Raw genomic sequence first — 15807 nt, 5'->3', positions numbered from 1 at the left:
GCTGAAGCGGAGGGATTTCACCTAGCAAATAAATGGTGTATAGCAAATAGACTTTTTTACCTAGCAACTGCACAATCTTGTATACCTGATAAGAGAAAATGCATGCACAGTACTGCTGATATTGAAAAAAAAAAAAAATTACCCAAGAAAGAAAAATCTACAGAGATGCCTGTGAGAGCCATGACCTCTACAAGCAAAATATGCCCATCTGTAGGACTATCACAATTGGGGGTTCTAGCAAATACAGTGGCAACAGCTGCAATAGCGCCTCCTGAGGTCAGGAAGAAAATGACACCTGATAGCCTAAAAATGGAGGACAAGATGCAGCGTTCCTGTAATGAACCCTACCCCACTGAAGAGTGGCCCTTCCAGTCCAATAAAGAGGAAGACATCTCTTACGGGGAACCCGAACCGAGTCACACCCACAAAACACCCCAAGAATGGTGGGGGTGCCTGAACTCGGCACGAACAGAAAAGACCGCTCCCTTTGATGACGAATATGATCAGCAGGAGACAGAGCGGGAGCAGTGGATCACCGAATATTACCATCAGCTATTACAGTTGCAAGAAAAGCCGGGTGGATCCAGTGACGCTGCTAAAACTTCAAATGAAGATGGAGACCCCAGTATCCCTGAAGGGACGGTGTCATCCAAATCAAAAAGGAAGAAAAAGAAAAGCGGTTCTTCACTTACTGTGGAAGTAACAGACACGTCCGCAGATCCTGTGGAGAAAAAGGGGGACCGAGATGCCCTGCAGGCTAGAGAAAATGGAGAATTCGTCCCACGTATAACTGAATATCCAGAGGGCCCAAGGCAGAAGTCATGTACCCCAAAGAAGTGTCTGTCCGGTGCCAACAGTGAGGAACCCTCAACCAGTCATCCCAGGGAAGTGGAGCCGGAACCAGTGAGTGACGATCCCTTGACCAACCCTGAAGACGCCCAGAAAATTGCCAGGCATGACGGTGATCTGCTCTGTGAAGAATTGGAAAGGGAAAAAATAATAATGCTGAGCTACAGAAGACTGTGCTCGCAATTTACTCTGCGGCCAAGACTGAATTGGAGGATCTCAAGACTGAGCTAGATACTGCAAAGGCTACTATTTCCGCCATGGATGTAAAGCAGAGCCAGTCTGACAAAATGGTGGCTACGCTAAAGCGGAAGTATGAGGAGGCACTGAAGCAGATGACAGTCTTCCAGCAAGAGGTTCACACTCTGCGCATAGAGTTGAATGCCTCACGACAGGAAGTCAACAGTGGCCGGATAGAAGTGGATGTAGCTCAGAAAGAGGTTCAGACACTCCACAGAGCACTGGATGCCTCACATCATGAGACTAACAGCTGCCGCACAGACCTGGAAGTTTCCAGAAAGGAACTACACAGTCTCACTGAGGAGCTGGACATTTCAAGGAAAACTATCCTACATCTTAACTTAGATCTCAAATTCTCTCAGAAGGAGCTTCAGAACTTAAACCTGGAGATGGAAGTCTCACGCCAGGAGACAGCCCGCCTCCAAGCAGATGTGCAAAAATGGAAGGTGTACTGCAAGGAAGCCCTGAATAGTACAGAGACTGAAAAAAGAGAAAATTTAAGATTAAAAAAAGAAAATTCTGAGTTGACAGAATACGTGAAGGGAAAGAATGAAGAGCTGCAGGTTCTTAAAGAAATAAATAAACTTTTGAAAGAGGAAATGTTTGAAGCAGAGCACCGATTGCAGAACCAACTGCAAGGTCTGCGTACACACCTCCAGTATGCTGAGGAGAAGCAGCAAACGCTGCAGGAAGAAAAGCTGCAGGCTGCTAAAAAGGTACAAGCGCTGCAGGAACGTCTGAATACCCAGTACGTCCCCACAGAGCAGTATGAGGAGCTAAAGGCCACGCTGCAGGTCTTCAGAGCATCATTGGAGGCGGAGCTTCGATACCAGGTGACTCTGTATGAGAGGGAGCATGAGACGGCTCAGAAACTGGAGCAAGAGCTGGAGAGACAGAGAGACTGTTCCATTCCCTTGAGTCAGTACACCAAGGAGAAAACAGACGCAGCGGCAACCTTGACGACAAATATTACAGAGCTCCAGAATATGAAGGAGACTCTGATACAGATTCCTCCAATAAGGAAAAAGGTATTGGCACTGCCCAAGCACCAGTATCCCACAGTAACTAATGCCCGTGAGGACAAGGGTACAGTGAGAGTTGGGGACTCCACGCAACTTCAAAACAAAAATACGAAGTTTGAGCCACCAAAGAAAGCACTAGCCAAACCTACAGCTGCCCAACAGGCAACAAACAGAGGTAGGAGTGCAGAATCCTTAGCTGAAGAAGCTGAACTGGTGACTCCGTGGTGTGGAGAAGCTGCAGAAAGACTGCTTCAAGAGCAGAAAACTCCAAGGGCTAGTCCTAACTGCTCTACAACTGTTGCCATACACTTTGTCTACAAAAAGAGGAGTGCCCGATGCAACAGAAATCTCAAGACCGCGCAAGCAATAAGAAGACTTTACGTGGAAAAAGTCCTCCTCGAGCGACTGAGGAGTGCTGATCTCAAGCACCTTCAGGAGGAGACAAAAATAAACTGGAGAAAGGGCTCCAATCCCAGCGGGACAGAAGGTTCTCTTCCTCCATCCACTCTCATTCAAGTCACAGAAAGATCTCGAATGAGAGTGTAAGGATGGGCTTTGGCCGTGGTAAGCCCGAGTTTCCCACAAACAGGGGAGGTATGTAACAGGGGACTTATCCCTGTTCAGTAATGTGCCTTTAATCTAGCAGTGTGGTGGTTAACTTCTGGTAGTTAATTACTAAACACCACCTGCCTGATTGAGACGGCTTACAAAAGCCTGTCTGTTCAAACAGGAAGTGAGAACTCTTTAGCTGACACCTGAGCTGAACTTGGAGACACACTTGTTTTGAGCTCTGCTAAAGTTAGCAGAGCTGCTTTCAAGACACAAGGCCCAAATAAGACTTCTAAACCTGGATGCTGATTTTCTGTGCACGCTCAGTGCGGTTCCAGGAGAGCAGAGAAGCTTACTCTACAGCTGATAAACAGATAAGACTTTCATTATTAAGAGACTGCTTATACTGTATCTGCTTATTTTCATGCTATGTTTGGGGCTGGGGAGAAATGCTTGACTAGGGAGATGTGAATTGGTTGCATAGTGTTTTCACTAGAATTACTCCCAAGTGAATGGAAGCTTTGTTCCCCCCCCTGTGTTTGGATAATTTTCCTGATGAAAAGGAACAGGCACAATAAAGCCTATTATAATTTCACGTTATAAAGCCTCCTAATTGCGTACCTCTGTGAACATCCGTCCACAGCACCAAACCCAGATCCCCTGGAAAAGGACCGGAGCGGCGCGAAAGCCGAAAGCCCACCCACCTGTGCTGTGACTGGCCAACAGACAAGGCCACGTCACACTGAGAGAAGGAGTGCCCCTCCTCTTGTTTCCACCAGAGGGAGGGGGCACAAGGAGAGCCAATCAGAAGCGTCCTCCCCAGCGAAGGGAGGGACAGGAAGTGAGAGCGAGGAACTTCACTTCTGCCTGGCATTCGAGGAGCAAGGAGCTAAAACATTGAACTGTTCCACCCCTGAGCTAATAATGTCTGAACTGAGCACCACAATCTTCCAACTCCCAGGAGGCTTCCTGGTAGTGGAGATCGAGGGCCGAGAGTACCTCCGGCGCCTGTGCATCCACTGCAGGACACCCGGGACGGTAGCAAGCACCAAAGCATGATGCCCTCAATGTGGCACGTACTACCTATGGCCTAATGAACCGTGGCCTATGCTAAAGACCCCGAGGGGTGTCTCTCCGGGAACACTAACGGAGGTGGCGGAGACGACCGACGAGGCTGCCCTAGTTCCCTGCACCCCTGCCGAGGTGGGAACCAAGGCCCAGCCAACTACAGAGCCGAGCGGAGATCCGGCGGAGAAGAGCGCGACCGCGGTGGAGGTACCGGAGCGGGCCCGTTTTGTACCACTAACCACTGGCGGGCTGCAAAAGACCCCGGTGACTCCCTAGCTGAGGGTCCGACCAAGTCGTCTTCGGAAGAAGAAGATGGCGTCTCATCGGTGGCGATGCGCCTACCGGCGAACCAACCCAGCTGTAACAAATATGGCAGTCCACTTACCGGAGAGAGGGAGCAAACGAGTCTGGACACCTTCCGACGGTGAGCGCTGGTGCGGCCTGAGGCCCGTAGAAGTCCCACGGCCGTGGTGACTCCCAGTGCGGCGGAGACGGCGTCGGAGGCGGATCCAGAGGGACCCGAGTACATCAGCCTGCAGCGGAGTGGTAAGGAGACTCCACCACCCCCTTACTCCTGCCAGGTGAAGACGGCCCCTGCAGAGGACGAGAAGGAGAGGCGTGCGGCCTACTTACCCGTCCGCGGACCCGATGATCCACCACCGCCCCTTCCGGTCCTCGACGCACTTCCGGTGCGTGACCACGGAGCGGATGTCGATTCCGCGGGCGGCAGCGATGACATCACTTCCGGGTCCGACTGGAAAAGAGGCCCGGGAGCGTTGTTCTCCCCACGAAGAGTAGCTATGGCCACTGCCATGGCCACCCTGCGAAGCCAAGGTCCTTCCAGAGGATCACGGGGCTCAGCGGAGCGAGCAAGCAAGAAACTGCCCACTGGTCGCGGGATTACCCACTTGCTGGACATTGAAACTGACATTGCCCCAGCCCCAGTCCCTAGCGCGCTTGCCCCGGCCACTGCCCCTGCCCTGTCACGAGTCATGACACCGGGACCTAGTGGGGATAAATTGAGTAAGAATCCCAAATACTCCAAGGATTTGCGGAATTGGGAACTAAGTGACGAGGGATCTGATGGGGAGGTACCATATGATGCTGTGATACGTATAGCCTAAACATGTACCTTTTTCTCCTGTGTCTAGAGGGAGGGCCCGAGGGTCCCATACTACTGCGGAGGCAGGGCCGGTAAGCCAGATGGGTTCCAAAATGAATCCTACCAACTACATAAATGCCAAGGGTAGACGCAGCTGCTCGCTCTCTACGGAGGCGGGTACGTCCGGTGTCTCATCACAAGCTGAGTCAGAGACAGGTACTTCTAGCCCCATGTCAGCATACGAGCACCATGACAAGTGGTGGGCACCCCTGTACACTGGGTACCACAAAGGTATGGACCGCACCAGGTTCCTGTTGATCAGCAACAACATAGTTGATCATTGTTGGGCGGTAGGTGTCTATACTCCCGAGGAGGTGGTGGATGAGTTAGAACACCGATTTCAGGAGATAGAGCAAAGGATCATCATGCCTAAGGGGGCTAGTATATTGTACGATGACATTGCTCCTGTAGAACCGGAGTTTTGGGTACTGCCTAGCAGGGCGGGTCCTAAGAAACTGCCCAAATTAAGCAGAGCAGACAGAGCCATAGTGTCTAGGTTTAGGCAGTCCCACGGGTACGAATACCCTTATGTGTCTGAACCCATAATGAGGGAAATAGAGGAGAACAGAGATAGTTGGCTCAGAGCGGCCGTACAAGAATATTTGAGGACAAGGTTTGGTAAGGCGGGTTACCACAATGAAGACCGTATCAGTGAGGTGGTTCAGGCCTGGAGTGTGGGGCGGTGCATATACATGCACAGCGTGATATACCGGCCAGAGTCTGGGTCGTACAGCCCTACTACATTACAATAACTGACCATAATGGGAGGAAGGTACGAAAGCCTGACCCAAAGCATTATCATTAGTGGTTCTCCCCATTGGGAGTGACTGTTACTGTTGCGCCACCTGGTGGTTGGCTCAAGAAATAACCTGCCTTGCAATGTGATTGTTTCCCAGGTTTGTTCTCCGTAGGATGGTGCTGCTAAAGTTAGGTCCAAGTGGGGACCATTGGATTCCACCAGAGGGAGAGTGTAGCCCCTGTAAGAAATAGTGGGCTACCTATCCTTCTCCTACTGGGGTAAGCCCTGGTAAGGACAGGTGCCAGTAGTAATCATGGGTTTTCCCCCCACCAAGCCCTGCCTTGAGTGATAGAGTTAGGCCCCTGACTCTGTGGCAGGCCTGAGACAGAGGGGAGGTCCTGCTGACATCATAGGGGGCGGGGCTGTATCTATTTAGTGGGCTGCTCCTGTGTGTGTTCTGTGTGCAGTCTGTTGGAGAGTTCTGTCTGTGCAGTGGAGAGAAAGGAGTGTCAGTCTGGAGAGTCTGTTGAGTCTGGAGAGTGCTGGAATAGAGAGAGCATGGCCTGGGAGTTTCAAGGAGACAGGAGAGAAGAAACTCAGAGCCCAATCTGAGTAGAGCTGATACAGCTATAGTGGACCAATGCCCCTCATCCTGCTGAGGGGGTGAGGGGGGAGATCTACCCTCACCCAGAGAGTCTATCCTGGAGGTGGGGGTTGGAGTATTGAAGCCCCTAACTAGCCCATCCTGCTAGGGTACAGCCTGGAGGAGAGGAGAGGAGGAAAGGCCTGTACACATTTGGAGTGCACTGCTGTATATGAACTGCTGTGTGCCGCTGTGCATGAAGTGTTGCTGTATCATTGTGCAAGGACAATAAAGAGTGCTGCTATTTTATACAAAAGACTGTGTGAGTTTAAGATCACTCACCCTGGGACCAGGGCTTCTTCTGGGAGGATCTTAACCTATCCCTATAGGTCTCGCCAGAAGATGGAGGCGCTGCACCGGTGTTAAAGAAGATGGAGGCATATACCCCAGAAGCCTGTCCCTGTTATCCCCCATACCAACGCGGGAGACTCAGGCCCTTCTGTTCCAAGCAGGTATGCACCACCATAGTACATGTATCCAGCCCTCACTACACCCTAGAGGTCCAATCTGCGACCGGGGGGGGGGGGGGGAGGGAGGGAGGGGACATGGGCTACACTGGGAAAGCATATTTTAGGTATTTCCTAGCTTGTGACAGGACATGAAGGGGCGGTGCCTTAGCAAATGGCTGTTAAAATATAATACAAGAAAATTAGTCTTTCAAAGTTGTTTTTTTAAAAACAGAAACTACAGAACTGATTTATAAAAAAAAAAAACACATGCAGGATATTGACTGAAGTGCAGCTTTAAGGATAATAATATCGCTGCATATATTGTGCTGATGTAGCCGTGACCCCCGATTCACCCCGAGTAATGAGGGGTTGCACTTGCAAGGAGTAGTTGCAGAAGCCCGCGAAGGAGAATACATATTGGCGGGAAAGGAGCAGTCCCTTGACCCATCAGCCCCCACGGGGAGGGTCAGGTGAGCACGTTTAGCCTATGGGCGGAGGAGTTGCCAGAGATATAGGCAGTGGTGGCGCGCACGTGAAGAGAAGATTGTGGAGAGACGAGGAGATGGAGATACTGCGCTGGGAGGTTATACCCCCCCCAGGCGCAGGCAAGGTGACCCCGGCCCAGTTAGCCCTGAGTCACTGTAGAGACAAGCTGAGCTAGGGACATCCTTAGTAAGAGCTTTACCCCCTAAACTATTGCTGTGTCCGGGACTACCCTATCGAGGAGAAGCGCCCCCTTATCGTAGCGTGGGATCCTCAGAGACTCTTTTTGAAGAACCGTAGCAGTTCCGAGCACCGGAGTGCTCGGCAGGTATTTCATCAAGTGCACCAACTTTACCCTTTCAATCACCTAAGACCTAGTGGCTGCGCAGTCAGCCCTACACATACACACGGCCGTTGGGAGCGCGAGAACTGATTAACGTATTTGGACACGGGGTGGGAACACCCGGTGGCGGGATTGGGGAGAAAGTACTGTTGGCGTCCACCGAGGCGCAAGTTATTATTGGCGTCCGCCGAGGCGCATAGATGTGGACGTCCTCCGTGGCGTGTTAAATGTTGTGTACCAGCGTGCTGGAATGTCATGGCATGTAATGTATCGTAAGGTTGATTTATCAGTAAACGAGATTGGTTTTATAACATGGTTGTGTGAGAGAAATTCTTGTATAGAGGTCCTGCGAAGACTAACTCCCCCTTTGGCGGGATCTGTCGCAGGTGGAGGCGCTGCACCGAGCCTATATATATATATATATATATATATATATATTGTATGCACCCCGGGCTCTCCGTGGCAGAGGCTCGGGCCCTGTGAGTCAACAGGTAACACAGCACAGAGTAACAGCTTGCCAAGTGATAGGAAGCAGGGTTACACTTATAATGATGTAAATTTAACATCACCATTCAAGACAGCTTTGTTGTTATATTGCAACCTTCAAGAACCCAAAAATGGTTAGTCATTAGTCCTCATCTAGTTTTTTAGTAGTGCTATTAGCTCCTAATATCATCCCAAACAGAGTTTAATTTGGAGTTTAAACATGACAAACTTGCCCTATAAATTCCACGTCTAAGGCATGTCAGTTTACCTATCCCTAATCAGAAACTCTCTTGTCCAAGAAAACCCCTAATAGGGAAAATAAGTATATTAGGTATTAGGAGTAATTATCATAGCACTTCCATAGAACTTATATTCCCATTACAGGGTTTATTGAGAAATGGTTACAATTTAAAATGATAGCTTGCTCCATATGATGTGTATATTTTAATATATAACACAATTTAATGCAACCACCAGCAATACACAAAATGCCTTTAAAGTGAATTGCAACACGTTGACAGGTTTCTTATATACATTAATTGATTCTTACCCTGTTAATGCCACATTTGAGGCATATCAGTTTATCTAGTTCCCTTTAGGTATAACAACCAAAGTCAAATCAAAGAACTAGATTGGTCATCACTAAAGTCTAGGCGCAAAGTTCACCTTTCCTGTCTCACCCTCAAATACTTTCTGGGCAAGCTACCCAGCTACCTGAACAAGCTCCTCACCCCTACCACATGCAGCACCTATCACCTGAGATCAGACTCCAAAAGACTATTCATGGTCCCAAGACTCAACAAAGTATCCGGACGTTCCTCCTTCTTCTACCGTGCACCCCAAAACTGGAACAACCTACCAGAGACTCTCATATCCACCACCAGCTTAAGTTCTTTCAAATCTAAGGCTGTCTCACACTTTAATCTGGTCTGTAACTGTTTCACTCTGTGCCCAGGACATACTTGAAAACGAGAGGTAACTCTCAATGTATTACTTCCTGGTAAAATATTTTATAAATAAATAAATAAATAAATAAACCAAAGAGAAATAAGGTGTATAACATCATTTAACGGGCAGTGGAAAGAAATTGAAGCTGCATATGGGAGACACTGGTGCAATTATCAATGTCTGATTAAAACTCTCCACAATAGATGGTGACTAATATGAGACAATAAGGCATAATTATTTTTGTTGCACTTTTAGGAAATACCTAAAATAGGCTTTCCCAGTATAGAGGATACACCCAAAAGGCAGGGTTTTATTACCAGACAGGTTTATATATATTCCATACCTATTACTGGTTCTACGTTGCACATTTTGTTTAGGCGCCGTTTCTCTTAAGATGTATATTATTAAAAGTTAAGTTTTAAATATAATTCATAACACATTGTGCCTATAGTGCGCCGTATAGGGATTATTTTTCAGTACTTCTAGGTACTTAATGTTTTCCTCTGTAAACCTTACCTTGATTCAGCCGCTCCTGGTGACGCGTCGCCATGGCAACGCAGCATCAAATGACGCCGCGGGTGGTCATGTGATGTCACGTTGCCAGGATAACGTGACGTCATGACGCCAGGATGTCTGAATCAAGGTAAAAGGGGGGGGGGGGGGCACGAGGAGAGGGGGAAAGCCAGCAGGGGGGCGCAGGGGAAAAAGATTGCGCCCCCCTGCCGTAACACACCGATTCATGCGAATGGGCTGTCATGTGGCCCCATATGGGTCAAGATTTACTAAGTGGTGCTACTCCATAAGGAATCTTCTGACGACAGAAGACACCTTACAGACTGCTCAAATGAATGAGTCATAAGATGCCTTTTAGCACCAGAAGGAGCCTTGTGGAATACGACTGCTTAGTGAATATGGCCCATTGGCAGGCTAGTATAGGTCTATTTCAAATATTAGTGACTCCTTCCAGTCATATTAAAAAGATTTCACAGCTACTGCATGATGTTTTCCACACACACGGGAAGCCTGCACCAAGATGTCAACCTTGTAATTTGTGCCATTTGGTTTCTGGCTGTAAAATTACACTAGGTCTGATTTTTATCAATCAGAGAAGTTGCATATACTAAAAATCAGTGAGACAGGCTGTAAACCAGTGAGATTGATTGAAAATCAGTGATATTTGACGCGTGCAGTATTTTGGAGCATCACATAGACCCAACATCCATCCCTGGTATTTTATTATAATAGTTAAAACAAAGTTCACAAGTATGCTCTTCTTACATTTGTATAGGCTGCTCTTACTTAGCGTAACCTTCATTTAACCATCATACACTGAACTGATTTTGCAGTCCATGTTATTCCACCTCATCCAGAACAGTAAAAATATATGTAAACTGTGTGCACATACGTTATACACCACCTACTCTTTTGCCAATAGACCTAGACATATTTTTATTTTCACCATATACGGTATCTGTATTAAGACTCCCACAGTCCCATACCAACTACACAAGCCAGGTGGTATGTGATCTATTTCCAGTGCCTCTGCAGTGAGCAATATGTAATTAAAGAGGTGAGGGTATTAAAAAAAAAAAGTTATTATGAAAAATTAAGATAAATTGAAATGCTCATTGACTTTTATGGCTTGGTGAAGCTTGCTAATTTCTGCAAATCTTTTCACAGAAAAATGGCGCACACACACTTTCTATAATTAGAAAGTTGAAACTCATTATGAGGACAAAAAGAGGAGACCTGAAGGCAGTGCCAGAAAGGACATTAATGGTATGACAGAAGGCAGAACTAGTACAAACCTCAATAGAATGATAGACAGTGGTTGTACTGATGGCGTAAGGGGAGATTGAGTTAAATAAACAAATGGACATAATTTGCTCAAGGTTCATAACAACCATGATCCCTTGAAGGCATTGCCAGTAAGGATAAGGGGGAAGTGCTGATAAGGTTAAGGGTTTGTGCTAGTAAGTGTAGCACGGTATGTATATTCTACCTGTCTTTCCCCGCCCTGTTATGTAAGTCCTGCTAGCTGCAGTCTGTACATGGTTAATTCTATGGGTTTGGGCCCCCACCCATGTTCCTCTATGATGGACAAGAGTAAGGTGGTGACTCATGGCCTGTGTAAGCCAATCAGGGATAGGTATAGACCATGAGCCCGCCCCTTCTGTCCTAACTAGGGGGATGTCAAATTTAGTATTAGTCCTGTTCCTGCTCTGGAAGAGAGAGGAAGCAGTAGAGCTGTCAGACTCTTCCATGGTGGGATGAGCGTGCTCACCTTCAACCTGTGGGTTGGAGGACCATCAGATGCAGCCACAGATGCCCTATACTACCAGGGACAACGCACCATCCAGAGAAATGGAACCTCTGAGACCTTGCATCGCTGTGAGAAGATCTGCAGTGGATGTCCCCAATAAATATCCTGTTCAGAATATACCTCTGTCTGAATATCAGTCCTTGGGCAGGGGGAGAAAGAGTGCAATAGTGGGGGCTGACCTCCGAACTCCTTGGAGCCCACTACTGCTGGAGGCGCTACCCACCAGTGAGAAGAACTATAGAGAAGAATAAAGCCTGTCCTGATCTCCACTACACCACAGATCAGCTCAGCTCTCCTGAACCTACAGATATGCCTCAGCACCAATAGAGTGGATCTCCCAGAGGGGGTGGGGGTGGGGGTGACTGTGCTACGTAAGGTTACAGGGCAGTGCTAGTAAGGATAATGGACAGTGCTAGTAAGAATAATGAACAGTGCTAGTAAGGATAATGGGCAGTGCTATTAAGGATAATGGGCAGTGCTGGTAAGGATAATGGGCAGTGCTAGTAAGGATAATGGACAGTGTTAGTGGGGATAATGGACAGTGCTAGTATGGCTAATGGACAGTGCTAGTATGGATAATGGACAGTGCTAGTACAGATAATGGGCAGTGTTAGTAAGGATAATGGACAGTGCTAGTACGGATAGTGGGCAGTGCTAGTAAGAATAATGGGCAGTGCTAGTAAGAATAATGGGCAGTGCTTGTGAGGACTTAAAGGGTAGGATAGATGGCAGAACTAGTACAGTATGTCAGTAGAGGCTTGAATACAGTGCTAGTAAAAACCTCAAGAGGAGGATGGCGGGCATGGCTATAGAGGACCTCTGGGGAAGAAAAAGTTCTGTTCTAGTGAGGATCTCAGGGATAGATAATGGGAAGTCTTCGTGAATCTGTCAGGAAATGATAAAGGGATGTATTACAGTGGTGGTAAGGAGATGTTCGAGAACCTCATCACATCAGAGGGGAAAATAAACGTAATGATAAATATGACCTAATGCATCTTTAGAGACACTGAAAATGTAAATAGGTCAAAAAATACAACCAATGTTTAAGTTGTTATTACATTCATAAAGCTGTGAAAATTTGTGGGTCAGGTTCATACTTTACAAGTTGTCTACACTATCTAAAAATGAAAATGATATTCCACTACTAAATAAACAGAACCAAATCTGATGTGCTAGAACTAGAAACATTGTGCTGGCTTGAAAAAGAAGTACAGTACATTGATTTCTGCTTTTCTATTGGACATATACGGTGTTGCACAAGAGTTTTGAAACCCTAAAATAAGTGTCCAGTCTGTCCCAGAATACCTGTGTGATCTCAGCTCATAAACCATTATTCAAACCTGTCTGGCAACTTTCAAGTATACTAATCATCTCACACATAAACAACCCCTTATTTCCACCTCCAAAACAATACAGGGCAGGGCCACCGGGACATTTCACAAGTTAGTGAATTAATCCTTTTACCACACATTATGTAATCAGAAAAAAGGTGGCATGAAGAAATAAGAGTGTGCGGCCAAGTTCTAATTAGTAAACCAAAAGGCGCAGCTCCAGAGACACCACTCCGGTAAGCAAGCTGGGTTCAGTAGTGCATAAACGTACTGTATAGTCCATTACTTAAAGTTAATCATTTAATACATTTTCTAAATGCACAATTCGATTATAGGCTTATGTATATAATATAAAATAACCATTACTGTTATTTGTTTTATTTTTTAGTTAAAATTAATTCAAGACTTTGTTATATACATAATTATAGATTATATAATTCTCGAGTTTATGTGTGTCATTTGACATATGCACTCTCTGGTGTATCTATGATTCTAGTTGTAACTGTAATGAATTTGTACATCATTATTACAAATGCTGACTTTTTCCTTCTGCAGTGTGTGTGTATATATATATATATATATATATATATATATATATATATATATATATATATATATATATATATATATATATATATATATATATATATATATATATATATGGAAAAGAAGAGGAGAGAGCGCACGCCCATAGCGTAAAATAGTATTTAATGAGGGGAAGGGGGGGAGAGGGGGGGTTAAAAATGCACTTACAAAAGTACAATAAAATCAAGCATTTGTGAAAATAATCACCACCATCCGGTTCAAACTGCAAGCTCTTTGGGACAGTCCCAGGCTCCGTTGGTGAAGGATCAGCGTCCCCGCAGGTTTCCAGGGCTGGTGTGCTTAGGAAGCAGCAAACAGACAAGAACACGATATGAATGTCAGCATGAAAAGAGGACCTCCCTCTCTCAAGTTATCCCTTTGAAAAAGTTAGCCGTGACTGACGAAACGCGTCAGGGAGCGTCATTACGTCAGACGCACTGACATTGAAGTCAATACGAAGCGCTGGAGCGGACCTATCCAAGCGCAGGTGCTAAAGAGATTTCATCACACGGAACTGATTTCTTGGACTTTTAACAGCACACCAGCCCTGGAAACCTGCGGGGACGCTGATCCTTCACCAACGGAGCCTGGGACTGTCCCAAAGAGCTTGCAGTTTGAACCGGATGGTGGTGATTATTTTCACAAATGCTTGATTTTATTGTACTTTTGTAAGTGCATTTTTTACCCCCCCTCTCCCCCGCTTCCCCTCATTAAATATTATTTTACGCTATGGGCGTGCGCTCTCTCCTCTTCTTTTCCTTCTAGATACCCTGTGGACATGGGTTGTTCACATTGAGAGCTGCCGGAGACCCTGCATACCAGTATCCATTACAACTATTGGAACATTTTGAGGACTGGTTTTTTCTTTCCTGTTTGCTCTTTTATTTCAATCATATGTTGTTTTATTATTGTTATGTGCCCACTTCAATATCTGTAAGGGTTTATAATAATTGCATATGTCATTTAGGGAAACTCCCATATTAGTACATATTGATTGGGATTTACTAGAACCATTATATCCACACTGGTTCACTTCTATTAGAGGCGCAGCTTTTTTTCTTTTTTGCTTGATATATATATATATATATCTCCAATAAAGAATATCACTTGTTAGCACATACAGATCTTAGACAGATCTGCAACCCTGCCTTTCAACCATTATCACCTCGCATACAGTGATTCCACTGCAGCAAGGGATTCTGGATTCCTTGCTGCAGTGGGAGCACTGTATGCGAGGTGATAATGATTGAAAGGCAGGGTTGCAGACCTGTCTAAGGCTAAGGTCCCGTTGCACGCGTCCGCCCGGCTGGCTTGCTTGCCGGCGGCGCGTGCAACTCGCTGTACCGCGATCTGCGGTCTACAGTATACTTTTCTCGGAGCGGGGGGGGGGGGCGTGGCCAAACGGGTCGGGGGGGGCACGACCATGACGTGAGGGGGCGCGGCCATGACGTGAGGGGGCGCGGCCATGACGTGAGGGGGCGCGGCCATGACGGAGGGGGGGGCGGGGACCAAAACAAAGCAGGGCTCACAGCACTTGCCATTCGTTGAAGGGAGCCAGTCAATGATTGGCCCCTTCGCGTACCATGTGACGCGTTGCCGCAAGAGAACACCATTCTCTCGTGTCTCCTGCTGGCTGCCGCGTCACAGTATGTCGCAAGTTACAAGTGAGGAGGGACTGGGACCCGATCGTGAGTTCAAACCGGAATGGTAAGTTGAGCTCACGCCGCCGCCCGCGGCAACGGGCGCAGCGGGTCCCAGCCCTAAGACATGTGAATGTGCTCACAAGTGATATTCTTTATTGGCTATATGCTAATGGTGGAGGTTTTTTGTCGGCTTTTTCACCCAACATAACTTAAAATGTGTAGGATATATATATTTATTTATTTTATTTATAAAATGTTTTACCAGGAAGTAATACATTAAGAGTTACCTCTCGTTTTCAAGTATATCCTGGGCATAGAGTTAAGATGACAAATAAAACATGGTTACAAATACAGTTACATAAGTGAAAAGAGTATACATTATATACAAGACATAGCATGCATAGTTAGAGATAATATATATTATAGGCGTATGTAACAGTTACCGACCAGATTAAAATGTGAGACAGCTTTAGTTTTGAAAGAACTTCGACTGGTGGTGGCTGTGAGAGTCTCCGATAGGTTGTTCCAGTTGTGGGGCGCATGGTAAGAGAAGGAGGAGCGGATGGATACTTTGCTGAACCTTGGGACAATGAACAGTCTTCTGGAGTCAGATCTCAGATGATAAGTGCTGCGTGTGGTAGGGGTGAGGAGCTTGTTCAGATAGGGGGGGTAGCTTGCCCAGAAAGTATTCGAAGGCATGACAGGAGAGATGAACTTTGCGCCTAAACTCAAGTGATGTCCAATCTAGTTCTTTGAGCATTTCGCAGTGATGTGTGTTGTAGTTGCATTGGAGAACAAAACTGCATATTGAATTGTAGAGGGTGTCCAGTTTGCTAAGGTGGGTTTGGGGTGCCGAGCCATATACTATGTCCCCATAGTCGATAATTGGCATTAGCATCTGCTGTGCGATACGCTTTCTGACCAGCAGACTTAGGAAAGATTTGTTC

General features: G+C 46.6%; 1 long non-coding RNA gene across 1 annotated transcript in view; it reads left to right on the top strand.

The window, feature by feature from the left end:
- The first annotated feature begins 12844 nt into the window (after positions 1–12844).
- Positions 12845–15807, top strand: part of LOC142489318 (uncharacterized) — a 28062-nt gene continuing 25099 nt past the window's right edge. The window contains exon 1 of the long non-coding RNA XR_012799838.1: positions 12845–12868. This is a non-coding gene — a long non-coding RNA (uncharacterized LOC142489318). The remainder of the gene's footprint in view (positions 12869–15807) is intronic.

This window comes from Ascaphus truei, chromosome 3 (genome assembly GCF_040206685.1).
Source record: "Ascaphus truei isolate aAscTru1 chromosome 3, aAscTru1.hap1, whole genome shotgun sequence".
Classification (NCBI taxonomy): Eukaryota; Metazoa; Chordata; class Amphibia; order Anura; family Ascaphidae; genus Ascaphus; species Ascaphus truei.
Note: the sequence above shows the minus strand (reverse complement) of the source record. Positions and strands in the feature narration are given on the sequence as shown.